Consider the following 22100-nt stretch of genomic DNA (forward strand, 5'->3'; position numbering starts at 1 on the left):
GTTCTAAAATTAATCTGATTAATTTTAAAATCTTAAATGGCAAATACAGATCCAAAAACATATTAAAAGAGTTTTAATATGTTGTTTATCATTGAAATCAAATAGATAAAAATAAATCTTGCATGATGCATGTGACCCTAGGTGAAAATTTTTGAATTCAATGGTATAAACTTGTGTTTTTCATGTTTCCGTTCCTTCAACTGAGTCCTCGTTTCATCGGACCATATGAGGTTCTGGAAATAGTGGGTCCTTTGGCATATCGGTTAGCATTACCTCCAGAGTTAGCAAGGATACACAATGTCTTCCATGTGTCCATGTTAAGGAGGTACAGATCTGACCCATCTCATGTACTATCAGTTGAAGAGATTGAAGTAAATCCAAACCTCTCATATGAGGAAGAACCCATAAAAATTCTGGCTTATGAGGTGAAGCAGCTGAGGAATAAACAGATACACCTGGTTAAAGTGCTGTGGAACCATCATTCAAGCCAGGAAGCTACTTGGGAACGTGAAGAGGATATGAGGAGACAGCACACACAGCTATTCAGAGACTAATTCCAGGTAAAATTTTGAGACAAAATTTATATTAAGGGGGGGTAGAATTGTAACACCCCTAGGTTCGGTAGTGCGTTCTACTGTTCCGGTGACCAGTGTTATCCGGACAGCTAGGATGCCTAGAACTACACTTCGTTATGAGTGAGGAGACATAAAATAATGAAATACAAGAAAAGAAAATACAAGAAAAACAAAGGAAAAATAATAGCAAAGAAATGTAACCAAGTTAAGCGAGCCGAGAACCCTAGCGATGGGTGACCGCACCGGGAAGTCACGGCGTGGACCGTTGACTAGCCCTGGACTGCGGGGAACCCTGGAAAATATTTTTAGGACTTAAAGAGACTCCTATTGAAGTATAAATATCATTAGAAATATCAAAGACAAATTAATTAATTAGTACAAAGAAAAGTGAGAAATCGAAAAACGGACAAAACCCGGTGTTACCGAAAAATCGAGAATGTAACCCGAACAGGGGCATTGTGGTCATTAGACACCCCGAATTGTCTTTTGACCTAAATGTCAATTAAAAATAAATAATATTACACTTAGAAAATAAAATGAAAAATTAGTTTGGTGGTACCTATTGCAAATAGCCAAAAGTGGAGTGAAAATTTTGTAATTAGCATATTAAACTTATAAAATGATTTAAATTATGTGAGTGGACCACTAAGAATTATAATATGGATTAAATATAATCATAAGTGGGCAGATTACTCCCACTCAAACATCATCTTCTTCAAGTCCTCCATCCATGCCGAAATGAAGAATGGGAATCCTCCATTGCCGTTTGCATGAAGCTCTATTAACTCCTTCAATTTACCTCCAATCATCTAGGTTTCTTCATTAAAGATTACCTCCACATCACAAGGAAGAAGTAGATAACAATATTAAGAAGTTTTAGTGAAGATTAAGCAAGTCCCAACAATAGGTAAGTTTGAGTTTTTGAATATTTCTTTGATAAAGTTTGTATACATGTTATGAGTATTTGCTTTGTAAAGGAATTTTTAAGTTTTGAGGAGTTCTTGATATGTCCAATTTTGGACAGCCATGGAGTTCTATAATTGATGGAGTATTCTTACATATATTGATGTGGATTCATGTTGAGTAGGGTGATTTAATGTCCTAGTAAGTTAATTCCATATATATATGGTGATTGTACACTTGAAATGGAAGTTGATGAATTATGGGACACTTTGGCATTGTGGAACATTTTGGCAGCCTTGGGACTCTTTAAGTAGTGTTTTAATTCATGAAGATATTGGGTAAATTGTGATATTGAGGATTGATGAATATGTATGTAAATGGGTTGTGTAAAGTGTATGTAAGAATTAGAAATGTTTATGTGTATATGTGATTGTATTTGGACTTTGTGAATTAGAGTTTTATTTGGTGTATTGAGGATGTTCGTATTCTGCCCAAAATGATTTTTATATGAAGTGGTAAATGGTTTTGGTAATGTACCAAAACAGAATGGGGTTGAGAGGTGGATTTGTAGCAAGGTAAATGTGTAATGAATAGATGTTTAAGCAATGTAATTAAGGGCAGTGTGCATTTTAACCTATAAAACTAAATGTGTAACTCCAATTGGTATAAGACCAATTGGAGGTGAGACTAGGCACAAAATGTGCCAACTTTCATTGAGAAAACATACCAAAATTCTGCTTGCAAGGTAGCATGAAAAATGACCAATTCGGATTAAGTGCAAATGAGGCTTGAAAATTGACCAATTGGGCAGCAGTTAGTGTTTAGGCCATAACTCACTCAAAACAGGTCCAATTGACCTGAAATTTTAACCATGAATAGTTAAGACCCATACCTACAAGTCTCATGAAGATACCAAAGCCCAGAAATGACCATAAGCAAGTCAAACAGCTTGTACAATTTCGGGTCCAAAAACTGGCCGAACCAAAGTTGATTAAGTAACGTTATTAGTAACGTTATTAAGCAAGTCAAACAGCTTGCACAAGTTCGGGTCCAGAAATGACATATTAGTAACGTTAAAACCTAAATTACCTAAAACGCATCGAGGGTCGATATATTAAGTTGATTAAGTAAATAATAGCATTCAATGAATTATTTATCAAACATTATCGTTAGAGACAGTTTAATTAATTACTGAAACACTTCAAATTGTGTTTCTCAGTTAGCAAAGACTCAGGGAGAGGGAAGGAAACACTGAGTCAACACCAAGAGATAGTTATCAAAGGTTTGTGCACAACTAGTTTTTAACTGATTTTGTTTTGAATATTTCATATGATTAAATGACATATTTTTCTTATGTATTATATTTAACAAGCATTGGAGTTAATTCAATGATTAATGAAAATTGTTATGGTATGTATGAATTTAGCTTTGTGAAATGGTATTTTCACAAGTATTAAGCATTGTTATGTATTGAACAAATTATGTTTTGGAAAATTGTGATAGAACATGTTTTGAATTGTGATAGTAATTTTCATGCAAAATGCAAATTTATGATTTGAATTGTGATGAGCATAAAAATTATTGGATATTGGAATTGAATTTGAATCGAATTATATTGTGATTTATGCTCACTAAAAGGATTGTGATATTGTTTTATATCTCACTATAGATGCTTGACTAGGTTATTACCCGTATCTCTCATTTGTTGAGAAGACAATTGAGTTAGTTGTGTTTTGATTACCATGGTACGTGCACAGGCTTAGATTTTCCTCTGATTTGAGGTTAGATCTAAGTTTATTTTATTGTTATGGCCCTTGCGAAGATTCATTATTGTGATGGTACTGTGCAAGATGATTCGACCTCCCCAACCATAGGGAGTTAGAATCTGATTCGACCTCCCTGACCATAGGGCGTTAGAATCACATCGAATATGGCCCTTTCGGATTAGTCTTGCATAGTTAGTGAGATAAAGATTGATTTTTGAGATACAGAATGGCTTTTGAATGGTAAAGAATTGTGATTTCAATTATGGTTTATGTATAATTGATTTTGTTGGAATTACTTAAATGGTTAGTCATGATTTGATAAATTGAATTTTGTGATCAAAGTCATTTATACAAATGATTTACATTATTGGCAATGAATATTTTGAGTTTTGGAATTTGATGAATATTCAGATTTCTAAATTATTTACTGTAAATTTTGTCAATGTATATTGTACTATGTTTTAAATTATAGTTGTGCACCACTGAGTTCACCACTCAGCTATAACTTTGTATGCTGTCGTAGGTAAGAAGAGCATAGAGCAGTGAATAAGTTTCTTTGAAGACATATTCAGATCAGCTCCAGGTATATCATAGGTATACCCATGTACATAGGTTTTGATGTATGCATGTAACAATATGTATATAAATTATTTGAGCAGTTGTATAAAAACTCTTCTAAAATATTTTGATATGTAATTAAATGTAAATTATTGTAAATGTAAATTTGAGATTTCATTTACTTGAATAGTTTTGTAATATAAATTTTGAGTCTTATAATCAATGAAATATTTCTTCATGATGAGATTAGTTTGAAAATGAATTGATTGTGTATTGAGAATTGAATTGTGAATTGAAATAAAGTTTATTAGAGTTGTATTGGAGAAAACATATTGGGAGCATTTTCTTTTGCAAGATTGGAGAACTGTTTTCTCAAAATACAGCCGGCACTTTACCGAAATTTTGAAAAAAAAAAATTTATAACACCAGATTTTAATCTATGACTTAAATTTCCTAAAAATTGTTTTAAAATCCCTTGTAGTATATTTAATGGATTATCGGTAGGAGAAGTAAGGTAATTCATTAGGTGTACTACGGGATCATGTTACATCTTACGGGGGAGTACGGTGTGACAACAGCATACTAAAATAACATTTTATGCATAATTCAAATCGCATTTATTCAAATAGAGTACTGAAAATGAAAGACAGATACAAAACATGATTTATAAACTTTTAGTCCAAATAATCTCATTTAGGAAGTCTCAAAACGAATTTCAATAAAACACACGGTTGTCTCATGCCATTCAGAACAATATTCATCTTAATAGTCAGAGGCTTATGAGAAATCACAAGGCTAGCTAGATCAAACTATGGGTGCCCATTCAATTTCTTCCTCTAGTGGCACACACCTCAACACTTCAGTCAGAGAGAGAATGAAAATTCAAAACTAATTACTCCCATTGGTCATGCTAGTGAGGCATTCAAATATATGGTCATGACACTGTAGTTTCAAAACTATCTTAACCATTTGCCAAACATTTAATAACAATTAAATCACATATCATTAAATTTCCAACAATTTAGATCAAAAGCATAGTGTACATTTAAATCATCATTTTTCAATATAAGTAAACCACAAATCATTTCATGCACTTTGCAAAGGAATTTTAAAGGATGTTTGTGTTGTGCACAAACATTTTGCTAGTCGCCTCTTGGCCTTGACTCGATGCCTTGGGTTCTTTCTCGGTATTCTTTTCATTTGAAACACACAATTTTACAGTGTTTCAATATCATAATTTATCATTAATCCAGAAACAATTTCAAATCTATTTATTTCTAGCTTTAATACACTTAACTTGACGCTCTTTAAAATTTTTATTTTGGGGTTACTATTCACGGTACTATTCAAGTCAAATTATTGACTTTCTCATGCTTAATAGGTATAGGGATTTCAATTTAACCCACATACCACATTTTGGTTACCTAATTTGTTGGTTTTGGTTGTTTCCTCAAATTTTAAGTCTCTTAGGTGAAATTTCCAAATTTCAGATTTGGTGCTCTATTTTGTACTGTTCCATTGGTCAAGTTGCTGCTGAAATTTGGCTAAGTTTTCTTCATAGAAGTTGTTCCTTATTGTCTTACTTTTATTTTCCTTTTTGAATCACTCCATTTGGAGTTTTGTAGCCTAAGTTATGGCCATTTGAGCATGGCTGGCCAGCTTTGGTGCTACCCAGAATTCTGGGCATTTATTTGATTTTGGCAATTTTTCTACACTGACTGCAGGTGAGTTTTTGGACAGGTTATGATTAAAATTTGGGTTTGTTTTCTTCATGAAAATTGTAGGGCTATGTCTCAGCTTTCCATCGGTATAAGATTCAGGTCATTTGGACCTTTCTAGACTAAGTTATGGCCATTTACGTAACTAGTATTCATTTGGTCATTTTTGTATAGGTCATTATGCCCATTTCCCGATTTAGCCTAATTGTTCACTAAGTTATGGTCACTTTTTGGGCATGATTCCAAAATGAAAAATGGTCCATTTTGTGTCTAGTTTCATTCCCAATTAGCTTCATACCAATTGGGTTGGTAAATTTTCAATTTTTGTCCCTGAAAGGAACCTAGATCAAGCTGCCTGCAGACTGACCCTAACCAATCTTAATTGAAACTTGGTTCCAACAATTCATACACATCACAAATGGTCACAATTGACTATTTCCCAACTCAAGTAAGTTCAACTATATCATTTAACCAATTATTAAATTTTTTTCAATTTTTCACATGCTCAAGACCCTAAATTTTCAACTTCTCAATTCTAAGCAATTCAATGCAACCTCAACCTATACATCATGTAAGCATCACTAGTCAAGCCAGAAGGCATGTTTAATTAATTCAAAACACATTAATTCCATAAACTTCCATGGCTGCCAAAAATTCATTATTCCCATACAAGCATCAATTCTTCCATTTCATATGAAATTTCAACTCAACTTCACTTATTTATACTAAAGAAAAAGATTAAATTAACTTACCTCAACTAGAGCTTTTCTAACTTTTTAAACTCCTAAATTTTCCTTTTCTTTGTAACACCCCTATTTGTATAGCCTGGTATATTTCACTGTTCTGGTGAGCGGTGTCGGTCCGGACAATTAAGGGGATTAGAACCATACTTAAGACAACTAGAGAAACCATGAACACAAATAATTAGTAATGTTCAATTAGTTAAGTATAAATAAGAGAAACAGAACATAAGAAGTTAAACGAGCCGAGAGTCACAGCGATGGGTGACCTCCTCGGGAACGACTGTGAAGTCGTTTTAAACTCAAATTTTGAACCGTAAAATGTGACGCTGCGGTCCTTAGGACCCTTATGAACACAGTGGAAAAGAGAAAATCATCAAAAAGAACTATTAAGCTAGTCAAATAATTAGGTCAGGGAGCCGGAAGAAATATGGAATTATTTGCAAACCGAGATGAACCGACGAGGGGCAATTTGGTCAATTGACCCCGAGAGCTGACTCCTGACCTAACTGTCAAATAAAATCAGAGAAAAGAAAATTTCAGAATCGAGAATTAAATTAAAGAACTAATAGAAAAAAAAAGGGAAAATGAAAAAATAAAGGTGATGACATCATGCATGATGCCATAAATGTATAATTAGTAAATTAATTAATTAGATTTTTTTGTGGTCTTCCATAAGCCAAAATAGATAAATGAAAAGAAAAAAAAAATGAAATAGTCATCTTCTTTCTCCCTTTGCTGTCTCACTCTCTCCCTAATTCCTCCATGAAAGTTTCTTCATTTAAGCTTATACTCAAGCTTAAATTTCTTCACTCAACCTTCATAACTCCCCTAAAAACCTTACTAGAGCTTGTAATCTCAACTTAAGAAGAAGATTGAAAGAAGAAAGAAGAACAAAATATAGAGATTTGATGTTTTAAGAAAGGTTAGTATGCTAACCTTCATTTTTTTTTCTTTAAATGCATAATTAGTTACTTAGATGAACTTAGAAATTAATGAAATGAAATAAAAATATGTGGGGAGGACCAAACTAAAATTTTGGCCAGCCATGGATGTATGAGGGTATGATGTGTTTTGAGTGAATTAAATGTGTTAGTAAACTTGTATGAGAATGGTAGTAAGATTGAAATGCTTAAATGTGATTAAATGCAACAATTTAGTGTGATTAGGGTTTGGAGGCCTAGGGTATTGAGGCAAAAATTTAGAGAAATGAGTAAATGATGTGTTTGACCTATTGTGAAGTGAAAAATGGTCAATTGTGACCAAATGAGTTGTGTGGGAATGGTTGGAAATTAAGTTAAATTCGGAGGGTGTATGCAGCATGACCAAGTCAACTTTGAAGGACCAAAAATGAAATTTTACAAGTTCAATTGATATGACACCAATTGGGGATGACAATAGACATAAAATGATACAATTTTCATTTAGGAACCATGCCCAAAAAGTGACTAAAACCAAGTGAACAAATTGACCAAAGTTGGATAAGTGCAGTCTGCCACTGTACAAACTGACCAAATGAACAGTGTTTGTTCATTTGATCATAACTCGAGCTAGCCAGGTCCAAATGACCTTACCAGTGGTTAGCTGAGATATAGACCTAAAACTTTCATGAAGAACACAAGTCCAAATTCTGCCAGCAACCAAGCCATTTGGCCACCGCAATTCGGTGACCCAAAACTGCCAGCACCAAAATTTGCCCAGAAAATCTGGGTTGTGTCTAACCCGGCAGCCCTTGTTCAAATGGCCATAACATGAGCTACAAAACTCCAATTGGGGTGATCCAAAAATGATAATAAACTTGAGACAATAAGGAACATATTCTATGAAGGAAGTTTTGTAAAATTCCAACAGTAGATTGACCAATAGAACAGTACAATTAGGGACACCAAAACTGAAAATTTGACAATTTTGCCAAAAGGACTTAAGCTTTGAGAAAATGACCAAAACCAACAAATTTAATGACCAAAATGTGGTATGTGGGTGAAGTTGGAGTTCCCATACCTATTAAGCCTTAAAAAGTTAACAATTTGACTTGAATAGTGTAGTAAATAGTAACCCGAAATACAAAAACTTCGAGAACGTCGAAATTAGCACATTAAAGCTAGGTAAAAATGAAGTGAAATTTATTTTTGGATTTATGCTAAGTTATGGTACTGAAACACTGTGAAATTGTGTGTTTCAGCTGAAAAAGACTTGGAAGCTCTGAGAGACTGAGTCAAGGCCTAGAGGCGACTCACGTCAGGTCTGTGCACAGTAATTGTTGTTTAAATATATTATTCTTGAAAAATTGATTTTTCTTGAGTTAATTACAAATTGTGTTGCCATTTATGATTGCGATTATGACTTTGAAAATTCACCAGATTTCCAATAAATTATTTGAATAAATTGTTTTGAATTGATTTTATGTTCACACTTAGCATGACAGTATCACATTATTCCTCCTCCATTTATGGGGTTGAGATCGTTTATTTTCCTCCCTCTCTAGCTTGCCAGTTGAGGTTGAGATCGGATGAGTACTCATTAGCTAGCTAGCCACCTCCCTCATTGATTTCGATTAATGGGGTTCTAGATTGTTTTGTTGTGGTGTACAACACGGCATTGATCGGAAATTTTGTGTCAAGGCTTAAGTGTATATGATTTTGGCAACACTGTAACACCCCGTTGCATAGCCTAGTATATTTCACTGTTCAGGTGACCGGTGTCGGTCCGGACAATTAAGGAGATTAGAGCCACATTTAAGACAACTTGAGAAGCCATAAACACAAATAATTAGTAATGTTTAATTAGTTAACTATAAATAAGAAAAACAGAACATAAGAGGTTAAACGAGCCGAGAGTCACAAATGATAAGTGACCTCCTGAACGCATCGCAAGTCGTTTTAAACTCAAATTTCGAACCGTAAAAAGTGACGCTGCCGTCCTTAGGACCCTTATGAACACAGTGGAAAAGAGAAAACTACGAAAAAGAACTGTTAAGCCAGTCAAATAATTAGGTCAGGGAGCCGGAAGAAATATTGGATTATTTGCAAACCGGGATGAACCGCGAGGCAATTTGGTCAATTGACCCGAGAGTCGACTCGACCTAATCACAAATAAAATCGGCCAAAAGAAAATTTCGGAATTGAGAATAAAATTAAAGAACTAATAGAGAAATAAATAGAAAAAAAAAAAAAGAAAAGGAAAGAGGTTGGAAAAGTCAAAGTTGATGACATCATTAATGATGTCATAAACAAATTTATTAAATTTGATATTTATGGTCTTCCATAGCAAAATAAATAAAAGAAACAAAAGAAAAAAAAATTAAATTCATCATCTTCAAAAGGAAAAACGTGACTCACTCTTCCCTCTCACTTATTTCATCTTCCACCATGGATAAGTCTAACCAAGCTTTTGAAACCCTAAATTAAACATGCTTTCCCTAAAATTCTCCACATGAATTTCATTATTGCATCTTGAAGAGTATAGAAGAAGCATAAGAAAGCAAGAAGAAGGAAGAAGAAGAACAAAAAGTGAAGATTTAAGGTTCACCTAAGGTTAGTATGCTAAACTCTTCATTTATCCATTCAAATGCACATGTGATGGTTGAAAGTGAGCTTAGAACTTGATTTAAATGAAACAAATATGGGGGAAGAATTAAACTGAAATTTTGGGCAGCTTGAGAGGAATATGATTTGCATGGATATGATACATTTGAATGAGTTTAGAAACCTTTCTTGGTTGAATGATTAGTATTAAAACCATTAAGTGTGATTAATTGCAACAAAGTAGTGAAATTGATGAGTTAGGGTTTTAAATGCTAGGGTTGTGAACCAAATTTTGGGAAAAATGCATAAATGGCATGTTGGACTTATTGTGAAGTGAAATAATGGTCAATTATGACCAAATAAGTTGTGTGGGAATTGTTGGAATAAAAATCAAATTTGTAGGTCAATGGTCATGCTGTTGGCAGCATGACCAAACCCACTTTGAAGGACCAAAACTCAAATTTTACAAGTCCAATTGATATGCCACCAATTGGAGATGAAAATAGACATAAAAGAGCACAATTTTCATTAAGGAACCATGGCCAAAAACTGACCAAAACTTGGTGAAACAATTGACCAAAGTGGATTGATTGCAGGCTGCCACTGCACTAAACTGACCAAATGAACAGTAACTGTTCATTTGGTCATAACTCGAGCTAGGTAGGTCAAATTGACCTGAAATTTTACCAGCAATTAGATATGATATAGACCTAAAACTTTCATGAAGAACACCAACCCAAATTAGGCCATTAACCCTTTCAAAATCATTGAGCAAAATTAAATTACTGTACTAAGATTCTGCAGAATTTTCATTGAGCAGCAATGTTTGGATGGCTATAACTCTCTCTAGAAAACTCGGATTTAGGCGATTCTTGAACCGATGGAAACCTAAGACATAGTACAACATTTCATATGAAGAAAGTGAGACCAAATTATGAACTTAACTTGGTCAAATTATTAACAAAAGTTGGACCAAAAATCTGCCAGCACTAAAATCTCAGTATGAACAGTACATGTGAACAGTAAATTTATTTTGGCCATAACTTGAGCTACAAAACTCCGATTGGGGTGATCCAAAATGAGAATACACTTAAGACAATAAGGAACATTTTCTATGAAGGAAGTTTTGTCAAATTCCAACAGTAGATCGACCAATGGAACAGTACAACTTCGGAGAACCAAAACCGAAAATTGGCAATTTTGCCAAAATGACCTAAGCTTTAAACAAATGACCAAAACCAACAAGTTTGGTGACCAAAATGTGGTATGTGGGTGAAGTTAGAGTTCTCATACCCATTAAGCCTTAGAAAGTCAATAATTTGACTTGAATAGTACAGTGAATAGTAACCCGAAACACAAAATTTCGAGAACGTCGAATTTAACACGTTAGAGCTAGGTAAATGTGAAGTTAAGTTTATTTTGGATTTATTTTAAGTTTTAGTACTGAAACATTGGAAAATTTTGTGTTTCAGTGGAAAAGAATACCAGGACAGAACCCGAGGAGTCGAGTCAAGGCCAACAGGCGACTCGTTTGAGGTTTGTGCACAACGTATACTTTTTATAATCATCTTTTACATACTGTTTTGAATAATGTGAAATATTGGATTATGACATTCTTATGATGTTTGATTTAAATTGTGAAAGTTACTGTGTATATTCGAAATGACAATGTTTAGCAAATTGTTAAGATAAGTTTTGAAACCACAGTGTCATGACCATATATTTGAACACCTCACTAGCACGACTAGTGGGGGTAATTAGTTTCGAATTTTGATTCCTTCTCTGGAGAAGTGTTGAGGTGTGCCAGTAGAAGAGGATGTGAATGGATATCCATATATTTGAGCTAGCTAGCCTTGTGATGTGATTTCTCTTTAGCCTCTGGCTATTGAGATTCTATTTGTTTCGAATGGCGTGATCTAACTGTGGGTTTTATGAAATGTGTTTTGATACTTTGAAATGAACTTGGTTTACATGTAAAATCTCACAATGCATGATTGTATTTAATTTTCATGTTTAGCCAAATTTTTGAATGAATGTGCTTTAAGTTTTGCATAAAGATTATTTTAGTATATTTTGCACCACTGAGTCCTAGTACTCAGCGATAGCTTTATTCTTTATCGCAGATCTGAGACTAGAGGAGCAGCAGATCGAGTACGAGGTGTGTGAAGTCATCAGCTTGAAGCCTTCGGGTATAATTTATACCCTAACTGTAAATACTTCTTTTGATGTATATATTGCACATAAATGTATGGACATGTAAAAATGGGTCTTGAGCAGCTTGTACACAAATTTGTATGAAGTTTGTAATAAAGTTTAGTTTGTATTTCTTTTGATATAAATTTGTAAGGTTGTGTACAAATTGTTTTGTTTTTAATGAAATATGAATGATATTGATTGACAGTATTTTGAGAATTATTGAACTTGTGAATCTTGAGAAATTGATTGAGTTGATTGTGAAACTGAAGTAGTGGTTGAGAAAAACTTTTAGAAGTGCTTTTTACAGGTATTCGAAGAACGGTTTTCTCAAAATACAGAGGAAACTCTGTCAAAATTTTTATAAAATTTGCGGAAAACTAAAATGGCCAAAAATATTAATTAGTTTTAATTTCAACTAAATGTTTTAAACACTTATTAGAAATGCTCACCACTTATCAAAAATAGGAAAATTGTTTTAAAATCCCTTGTAGGGTACTTAATGAGTTATCGGTAGGTGAAGTGCGGTAGTTCATTAGGTATTCTACGGGATCATGTGATGCCTTACAGAGGGGTAAGGTGTGACATGTTTTAGTGGTATCAGAGCAAGTTTTTGAATTATGTTTTAAATCGTGAATTTGTGTCTTTTCTTTGTTAAGTACAACTGCTCAATGTCCATAATTGTTACATACAGTGCATTACATCATGAATATGAACTAACGGAGGGAAATCTCCATGTGTTACTTGTTCAGGAGATACCCTAACCAGGTGAAATGGAAGAAGGGGATCGCTCAGTTGAGCAGTCTGTTGAAGCTGAGGCACAAGGGGAAGCCCCAGCTTTGCAGAATGTCAGTGGGTCAGCAGCACCAGCCCCACAAATGCCACAAATTCCTGCACAGTTCCCACAGCAGATAGCGGCAATGTTTCAACAAATGGCTGGGGGTATGTCTGCTCAAGCTCCACCCCAACCACCTGTGGCACAACCACTGCCTCTAGCCAGACAATATGATAAATTATCGAAGTATGGGGCTGCAGAATTTAAGGGTACTGTGGACCCTTTAGAGGCAGAGCAATGGCTTGAAAGAATGGACAGAGTGTTTAAGAAATTGCACTGCCCAGATGAGTTGAAGTTTGAATATTCTATGTCACTACTGCAAGGGGATGCATATGATTGGTGGAAGACCATCCCCACGGCTTAGCGAGAACCACAGTCTTGACACAGGATGACTTCATCGAGAGAGTTTAGGCAATACATCGGATGCATATGTTGATCGAAGCGCAAGAAGTTATGAGCTTAAAACAAGGAAATCGATCAGTGGCGGAGTATGAGAGGGAGTTCTCCCGCCTGAGTCACTATGCGGAGAGTCTCCTTACTACCAGTAAGGCAAGGTGCAAGAGATTTGAAACGGGTTTGAAGCCCAGCATACGGATGCAAGTTGTAGGATTTCGACACAGCAACTTCTCAGAGCTTATGTCTCAAGCACTTGAATTGGAGAGAGTTGAAGCAGAAGCAAACCCAGTGAAGGAAAAAGTCTAGAAATTAGAAAAAGACAAGGTGGAAAAATCAGTTGAGCGAGTTACGGTGTTACCTCGGAAAGAAAAAGAAGTTTAGTGGACCCAGCGAGGTCGAGGTGGCAATTTGGCGAGGCAGATTTTGCAGTCGAGACCCCTAGGTCTAGTCGTGATCAGCGAGGGTTCACATTACGCCCTGTGAGACTTTTTGCAAGATTCATGGGGGGTAATGCTATTGGGCCACTGGTGCCTGTTTTAACTGTGGAGGCATAGGCTATATGGCTTAAGATTGGACTAGTGCTCGAGATATGGTCGGCTCCTACTCGCGAGGCATCTATTCAGAGTCCTGCTCCTAGAGGTTCACAGTCTGTTGGCAGAGGAAGAGGCAGAGGTAGAGGCACCGCTTGACGATCGAGGCACGATTGGTCAATCGGCAAGGAAGTGCTTCACAGAATCTACGCAATGAAACAGCGAGAAGAAGCTGAGACTTCTGATGTGGTAGCTGGTACATTCTCTATCTCTGGTCAATATGTATTTTTATTGTTTGATCCGGGTTCAACCCATTCATATGTTAGTGCTAGCATAGTCAGTTCACTTAACATTCCATGTGTGCAAATGGGTTTTGAAGTGCTAGCAACTAGTCCTTTAGGACAAGAGGTCCGGTCAACGAAATTTATAGAAGCGTCCTTTGGTGATCCAAAGACATGTTTTCCTGTCCGACTTGATTGAAATGCCCTTCAGAGAGTATGATATCATCTTGGGTATGGATTGGTTAGCCAGGCATCACGTCATGATTGACTGTAGACTGAAGACAGTCACTTTTGGTCTCCCTTTATACGGTGATGTGGTAATACACTGGGAGAGGCATTTCGCTATCAAACATCATTTATTTGCATTAGCGGAAGAATGATCGAGAAAGTGTGAAGCATACTTAGCACATGTTATAGACACCCGGTGGGAGTCGGCACTAAGGGACATCCCTACGGTATGTGACTTTCGGATGTATTTCACGATGAATTGCGTGATTACCTCGAGAAAGAGAGGTGCGATTTGAAATTGATGTTATGCAGTGTGGACCCAATCTCCATAACGCCATATAGAATGGCACCTGCAGAATTGAAAGAGTTGAAAGTGCTGTTGCAAGAGCTGCTTGACAAGGGCTTTATCCGCCCTAGTGTGTCACCTTGGGAGCGCTAGTGTTGTTTGTAAAGAAGAAGGATGGCACTCTCCGGTTATGCATTGATTATCGGCAGTTGAATAAGGTGACAATAAAGAATAGATACCCATTGCCCCTCATTGATGACTTGTTTGATCGGTTGAGGGGTGCGGTATGTGTTCTCCAAAATTGACACGAGATCGAGGTTATTATCATTGAAAGTACAAGAGCAGAGTATTTCTAAAACTGCCTTCAGAACCTGCTATGGCCATTATGAGTTCTTGGTCATGCCATTCGGGTTAACTAATGCTCTGGCTGCTTTTATGGATCTGATGAACACTATCTTAAGACCATACCTCGACCAGTTTGTTGTGGTATTCATAGATGATATATTGGTCTATTCGAGGAATGCAGAAGAGCATGATAGACATCTGCGGATTGTCTGCAGACTTTGAGAGAAAGCGACTATATGCCAAATTGTCGAAGTGTGAATTTTGGTGAAAGAAATATCTTTTTGGGGCATGTAGTATCGAAGAGGGCATTAAGGTAGATCCAAGTAAGATTGAAGTCGTCCTTAATTGGAGGCCACTCGAAATGTCACGTAGATTCGTAGTTTTAGGTTTATTGGATACTACCGTAGATTTGTGAAGGATTTTCCATGTTGGCATCTCCATTGACCAAGCCGCTTAGAAAAGATGTAAAATTTGTGGACGGATAAATGCCAGTGAGTTTTGATGAATTGAAAAGGTGTTTAATTGAAGCTTCAGTCCTAACTTTACCTACTCTGGGTAAAGAATACATTGGTTATAGCGATGCTTCTCACAATGGGTTAGGTTGTGTACTGATGCAAGATCGAAATTTTATTGCTTATACATCACGTCAGCTGAAACCAAATGAGAGAAACTATCCTACACATGACTTAGAGCTTGCGACCATTGTGTTTGCTCTTAAGATCCGAGACATTATTTGTATGGGGAGAAGTGCTACATCTACACGGATCATAAGAGTTTAAAGTATTTGGGCACCAGTAAAGAGCTGAATTTGAGACAGAGGAGATGGTTAGAGTTGATAAAGACTATGATTGTGCGATAGACTATCAGCCAGGGAAGGCTAATGTTGTGGCTGATGCCTTAAGTCGCAAGACTATGGCAAGTCTACGGGTTACTCCTTTGTCTTTGGTATATGAGTTGAGATCATTGCATGCCAGCTTAGAGATTAACGATGATGGGCAGACAGCGGTTGCATGGCATGTACAGCCAGTGTTGATTGATCGATTAGAATGGTCGCTCGGAATGATCGAAGTATCAGAAGTTGATGGAGGAAGTCCGACAGGGCAAGAAACCAGAATTCTCACTCAGAGATGATGGTCTATTGCTACACCAGGGCAGAATGTGTGTTCCTAATGATGTTGAATTGAGGAGGATCATTTTAAAGGAAGCACATGAGTCTCCTTTTACCATGCACCCTGGTGGTACAAAAATGTATAGAGGGCTAAAGGAGCATTACTGGTGGATGGGTATGAAGAGAGATGTGGCGGAATTTGTATCCAAATGCCTAACTTGTCAGCAAGTGAAGGCAGAGCATCAAGTACCACTGGTTGTTACATCCACTACGATGCAGTGGAAATGGGAGAGAATAACGATGGATTTTGTGATGGGACTTCCGAGGACACAGAAGAGTCATGATGCAGTATGGGTCATTGTTGACAGATTGACTAAATCTACTCATTTTCTGCCAGTCCGGATGGACTACAGTTTAGAAAGATTGGCCAAGTTATACATCGATGAGATTATGAGATTGCATGGAGTGCCAGTATCTATCGTATCAGACAGAGATCCTAGGTTCACTTCTAGATTCTGGGGTAGTCTTCAGAGAGCCCTAGGAACTAGATTGAACTTCAGTACGGCATTCCACCCACAGACAGATGGCCAATCTGAGAGGGTAATTCAGATCTTAGAGGATATGCTACGGGCTTGTGTGATTGAGTTTGAGGGCAGTTGGGATACACACTTGCCTTTGATTGAGTTTGCTTACAACAACAGCTACCAATCAAGCATTGGGATGCCTCCATATGAAGCTTTGTATGGCAGAAAATGTAGAACCCCGTTGTGTTGGGATGACGTGGGTGAAAGAAAGATGATTGGACCCGAAATTGTTCAACAGACTGAAGAGAAAATCCGGGTGATCAGAGATCGACTGAAAGCTGCATCAGACCGTCAGAAGTCCTACATTGATCTGAAGAGAAGAGATGTTCAGTATGCAGTGGGTGATAGAGTTTTCCTCAAAGTTTCTCCTTGGAAGAGGATTATGAGATTTGGCAGAAAGGGGAAACTAAGTCCTCGTTTCATAGGGTCATATGAGGTTCTGAAAAGAGTGGGTTCTTTGGCTTATCGGTTAGCACTACCTCCAGAGTTAGAGAAGATACATAATGTCTTCCATGTGTCTATGTTGAGGAGGTATCGATCAGACCCATCTCATATACTACCAGTAGAGGAAATTGAAGTGAATCCAGACCTCACATATGAAGAAGAACCCATAGAGATTCTGGCATATGAGGTGAAGCAGCTACGGAACAAGCAGATACCGTTGGTAAAAGTGCTGTGGAACCATCATTCGGGCCAAGAAGCTACTTGGGAACGAGAGGAGGACATGAGGAGACAACACCCACAGCTGTTCAAAGATTGATACCAGGTAAAAAAATTCGAGACGAAATTTATTTAAGGGGGGGAGAATTGTAACACCCCGTTGCATAGCCTAGTATATTTCACTGTTCAGGTGACCGGTGTCGGTCCGGACAATTAAGGAGATTAGAGCCACATTTAAGACAACTTGAGAAGCCATAAACACAAATAATTAGTAATGTTTAATTAGTTAACTATAAATAAGAAAAACAGAACATAAGAGGTTAAACGAGCCGAGAGTCACAGCGATAAGTGACCTCCTCGGGAACGACTGCGAAGTCGTTTTAAACTCAAATTTCGAACCGTAAAAAGTGACGCTGCCGTCCTTAGGACCCTTATGAACACAGTGGAAAAGAGAAAACTACGAAAAAGAACTGTTAAGCCAGTCAAATAATTAGGTCAGGGAGCCGGAAGAAATATTGGATTATTTGCAAACCGGGATGAACCGGCGAGGGGCAATTTGGTCAATTGACCCCGAGAGCTGACTCCTGACCTAACTGTCAATTAAAATCGGAGAAAAGAAAATTTCGGAATCGAGAATAAAATTAAAGAACTAATAGAGAAATAAATAGAAAAAAAAAAAAAGAAAAGGAAAGAGGTTGGAAAAGTCAAAGTTGATGACATCATTAATGATGTCATAAACAAATTTATTAAATTTGATATTTATGGTCTTCCATAGCAAAATAAATAAAAGAAACAAAAGAAAAAAAAAATTAAATTCATCATCTTCAAAAGGAAAAACGTGACTCACTCTTCCCTCTCACTTATTTCATCTTCCACCATGGATAAGTCTAACCAAGCTTTTGAAACCCTAAATTAAACATGCTTTCCCTAAAATTCTCCACATGAATTTCATTATTGCATCTTGAAGAGTATAGAAGAAGCATAAGAAAGCAAGAAGAAGGAAGAAGAAGAACAAAAAGTGAAGATTTAAGGTTCACCTAAGGTTAGTATGCTAAACTCTTCATTTATCCATTCAAATGCACATGTGATGGTTGAAAGTGAGCTTAGAACTTGATTTAAATGAAACAAATATGGGGGAAGAATTAAACTAAAATTTTGGGCAGCTTGAGAGGAATATGATTTGCATGGATATGATACATTTGAATGAGTTTAGAAACCTTTCTTGGTTGAATGATTAGTATTAAAACCATTAAGTGTGATTAATTGCAACAAAGTAGTGAAATTGATGAGTTAGGGTTTTAAATGCTAGGGTTGTGAACCAAATTTTGGGAAAAATGCATAAATGGCATGTTGGACTTATTGTGAAGTGAAATAATGGTCAATTATGACCAAATAAGTTGTGTGGGAATTGTTGGAATAAAAATCAAATTTGTAGGTCAATGGTCATGCTGTTGGCAGCATGACCAAACCCACTTTGAAGGACCAAAACTCAAATTTTACAAGTCCAATTGATATGCCACCAATTGGAGATGAAAATAGACATAAAAGAGCACAATTTTCATTAAGGAACCATGGCCAAAAACTGACCAAAACTTGGTGAAACAATTGACCAAAGTGGATTGATTGCAGGCTGCCACTGCACTAAACTGACCAAATGAACAGTAACTGTTCATTTGGTCATAACTCGAGCTAGGTAGGTCAAATTGACCTGAAATTTTACCAGCAATTAGATATGATATAGACCTAAAACTTTCATGAAGAACACCAACCCAAATTAGGCCATTAACCCTTTCAAAATCATTGAGCAAAATTAAATTACTGTACTGAGATTCTGCAGAATTTTCATTGAGCAGCAATGTTTGGATGGCTATAACTCTCTCTAGAAAACTCGGATTTAGGCGATTCTTGAACCGATGGAAACCTAAGACATAGTACAACATTTCATATGAAGAAAGTGAGACCAAATTATGAACTTAATTTGGTCAAATTACTAACAAAAGTTGGACCAAAAATCTGCCAGCACTAAAATCTCAGTATGAACAGTACATGTGAACAGTAAACTTATTTTGGCCATAACTTGAGCTACAAAACTCCGATTGGGGTGATCCAAAAATGAGAATACACTTAAGACAATAAGGAACATTTTCTATGAAGGAAGTTTTGTCAAATTCCAACAGTAGATCGACCAATGGAACAGTACAACTTCGGAGAACCAAAACCGAAAATTGGCAATTTTGCCAAAATGACCTAAGCTTTAAACAAATGACCAAAACCAACAAGTTTGGTGACCAAAATGTGGTATGTGGGTGAAGTTAGAGTTCTCATACCCATTAAGCCTTAGAAAGTCAATAATTTGACTTGAATAGTACAGTGAATAGTAACCCAAAACACAAAATTTCGAGAACGTCGAATTTAACACGCTAGAGCTAGGTAAATGTGAAGTTAAGTTTATTTTGGATTTATTTTAAGTTTTAGTACTGAAACATTGGAAAATTTCGTGTTTCAGTGGAAAAGAATACCGGGACAGAACCCGAGGAGTCGAGTCAAGGCCAACAGGCGACTCGTTTGAGGTTTGTGCACAACGTATACTTTTTATAATCATCTTTTACATACTGTTTTGAATAATGTGAAATATTGGATTATGACATTCTTATGATGTTTGATTTAAATTGTGAAAGTTACTGTGTATATTCGAAATGACAATGTTTAGCAAATTGTTAAGATAAGTTTTGAAACCACAGTGTCATGACCATATATTTGAACACCTCACTAGCACGACTAGTGGGGGTAATTAGTTTCGAATTTTGATTCCTTCTCTGGAGAAGTGTTGAGGTGTGCCAGTAGAAGAGGATGTGAATGGATATCCATATATTTGAGCTAGCTAGCCTTGTGATGTGATTTCTCTTTAGCCTCTGGCTATTGAGATTCTATTTGTTTCGAATGGCGTGATCTAACTGTGGGTTTTATGAAATGTGTTTTGATACTTTGAAATGAACTTGGTTTACATGTAAAATCTCACAATGCATGATTGTATTTAATTTTCATGTTTAGCCAAATTTTTGAATGAATGTGCTTTAAGTTTTGCATAAAGATTATTTTAGTATATTTTGCACCACTGAGTCCTAGTACTCAGCGATAGCTTTTATTGCTGTCGCAGATACAGAGACTAGAGGAGCAGCAGACTGAGCTGCTGAGGTGTGTGAAGTCATCAGCTTGAAGCCTTCGGGTATAATTTATACCCTAACTGTAAATACTTCTTTTGATGTATATATTGCACATAAATGTATGGACATGTAAAAATGGGTCTTGAGCAGCTTGTACACAAATTTGTATGAAGTTTGTAATAAAGTTTAGTTTGTATTTCTTTTGATATAAATTTGTAAGGTTGTGTACAAATTGTTTTGTTTTTAATGAAATATGAATGATATTGATTGACAGTATTTTGAGAATTATTGAACTTGTGAATCTTGAGAAATTGATTGAGTTGATTGTGAAACTGAAGTAGTGGTTGAGAAAAACTTTTAGAAGTGCTTTTTACAGGTATTCGAAGAACGGTTTTCTCAAAATACAGAGGAAACTCTGTCAAAATTTTTATAAAATTTGCGGAAAACTAAAATGGCCAAAAATATTAATTAGTTTTAATTTCAACTAAATGTTTTAAACACTTATTAGAAATGCTCACCACTTATCAAAAATAGGAAAATTGTTTTAAAATCCCTTGTAGGGTACTTAATGAGTTATCGGTAGGTGAAGTGCGGTAGTTCATTAGGTATTCTACGGGATCATGTGTAACAGCCCGATCCTTCTCCAGTTAGTATTGTCCGCTTTGGCCTATGGGCCTCACGGATTTGTCCCTTGGGAGGTTTCATTCCCAAAAGCGCGCTGACCAGGTGAGAAAGGCTCCCACATATATGGCCCAAATCTTTTCTTCCCGTTTCCGATGTGGGACACGAAGTTTCCACCCCAGTGCGTAGCTGGTTGAACAAGCACGTCCCAACCCCATCCCTGGGTCGTGACATCATGTGATGCCTTACAGAGGGGTAAGGTGTGACAAACACTGTGTTTAATAAATTATTTGACTAAATGGTGTTATTATGAGCTTTGATATTTGTGAAATGTGATTAGGAAGTATTCAAATTGTGTTTCATCAATGAACGATTTATGTATTGCATTTTAAATTTTTATTGTGCACCACTGAGTATTTTATACTCAGCGATAGCTTATTTTGCTGTCGCAGATAAGAGCAAGGAGAAAGCAGCAGAGTGAGCTGCTATTGAATTGAGGCCTTATAACATCCTCCCGGTAGCAATTCAAGATACCATCTCGGTGACGATGTCGATCCGACGGCTAGAACTTCTGGAAAAAAAAAATATTTAAACTAAAGTGAAGAACCATAATTAACTCAAATATTAATAAGAAAAATTTAGTAAAAATTTTAGAAATAAAATACAACCAAGTTAAATGAGCCGGTGCCCAAGCGAAGGGTAACCAGAGGGAAGTTGCGGTTCTCGTAACGAGGAGCCCTAGACCCGGGGGAAAAATTTTAAAATAATTTTTGGGACTCCAGAGAAGGGTTATTGAGTTTCCTATGGCATTAGAAAGCCAAGAAAATACCTAGAAAATTTTTTCAATTAGTACAGAAAATTTTGACCCGTTAAGCCAAACGGAGGGCATTTTGGTCATTTCGCCTTCAGAGGTGATTTTTGGCCGACTTGTCCAGTCGAGTAAATAATTATTATGACATAAAATATAAATAAATATTGATAAAAAATTAATTGAAAGTGAGTAGAGAAGAAGAGAAAAGAAAATACAATAAAATGCCAATTATGACATATTATGAGGTCATTTAAAATTGTCCACTAATCACAAT

This window comes from Hevea brasiliensis, chromosome 8 (assembly GCF_030052815.1).
Source record: "Hevea brasiliensis isolate MT/VB/25A 57/8 chromosome 8, ASM3005281v1, whole genome shotgun sequence".
NCBI classification, from domain to species: Eukaryota; Viridiplantae; Streptophyta; class Magnoliopsida; order Malpighiales; family Euphorbiaceae; genus Hevea; species Hevea brasiliensis.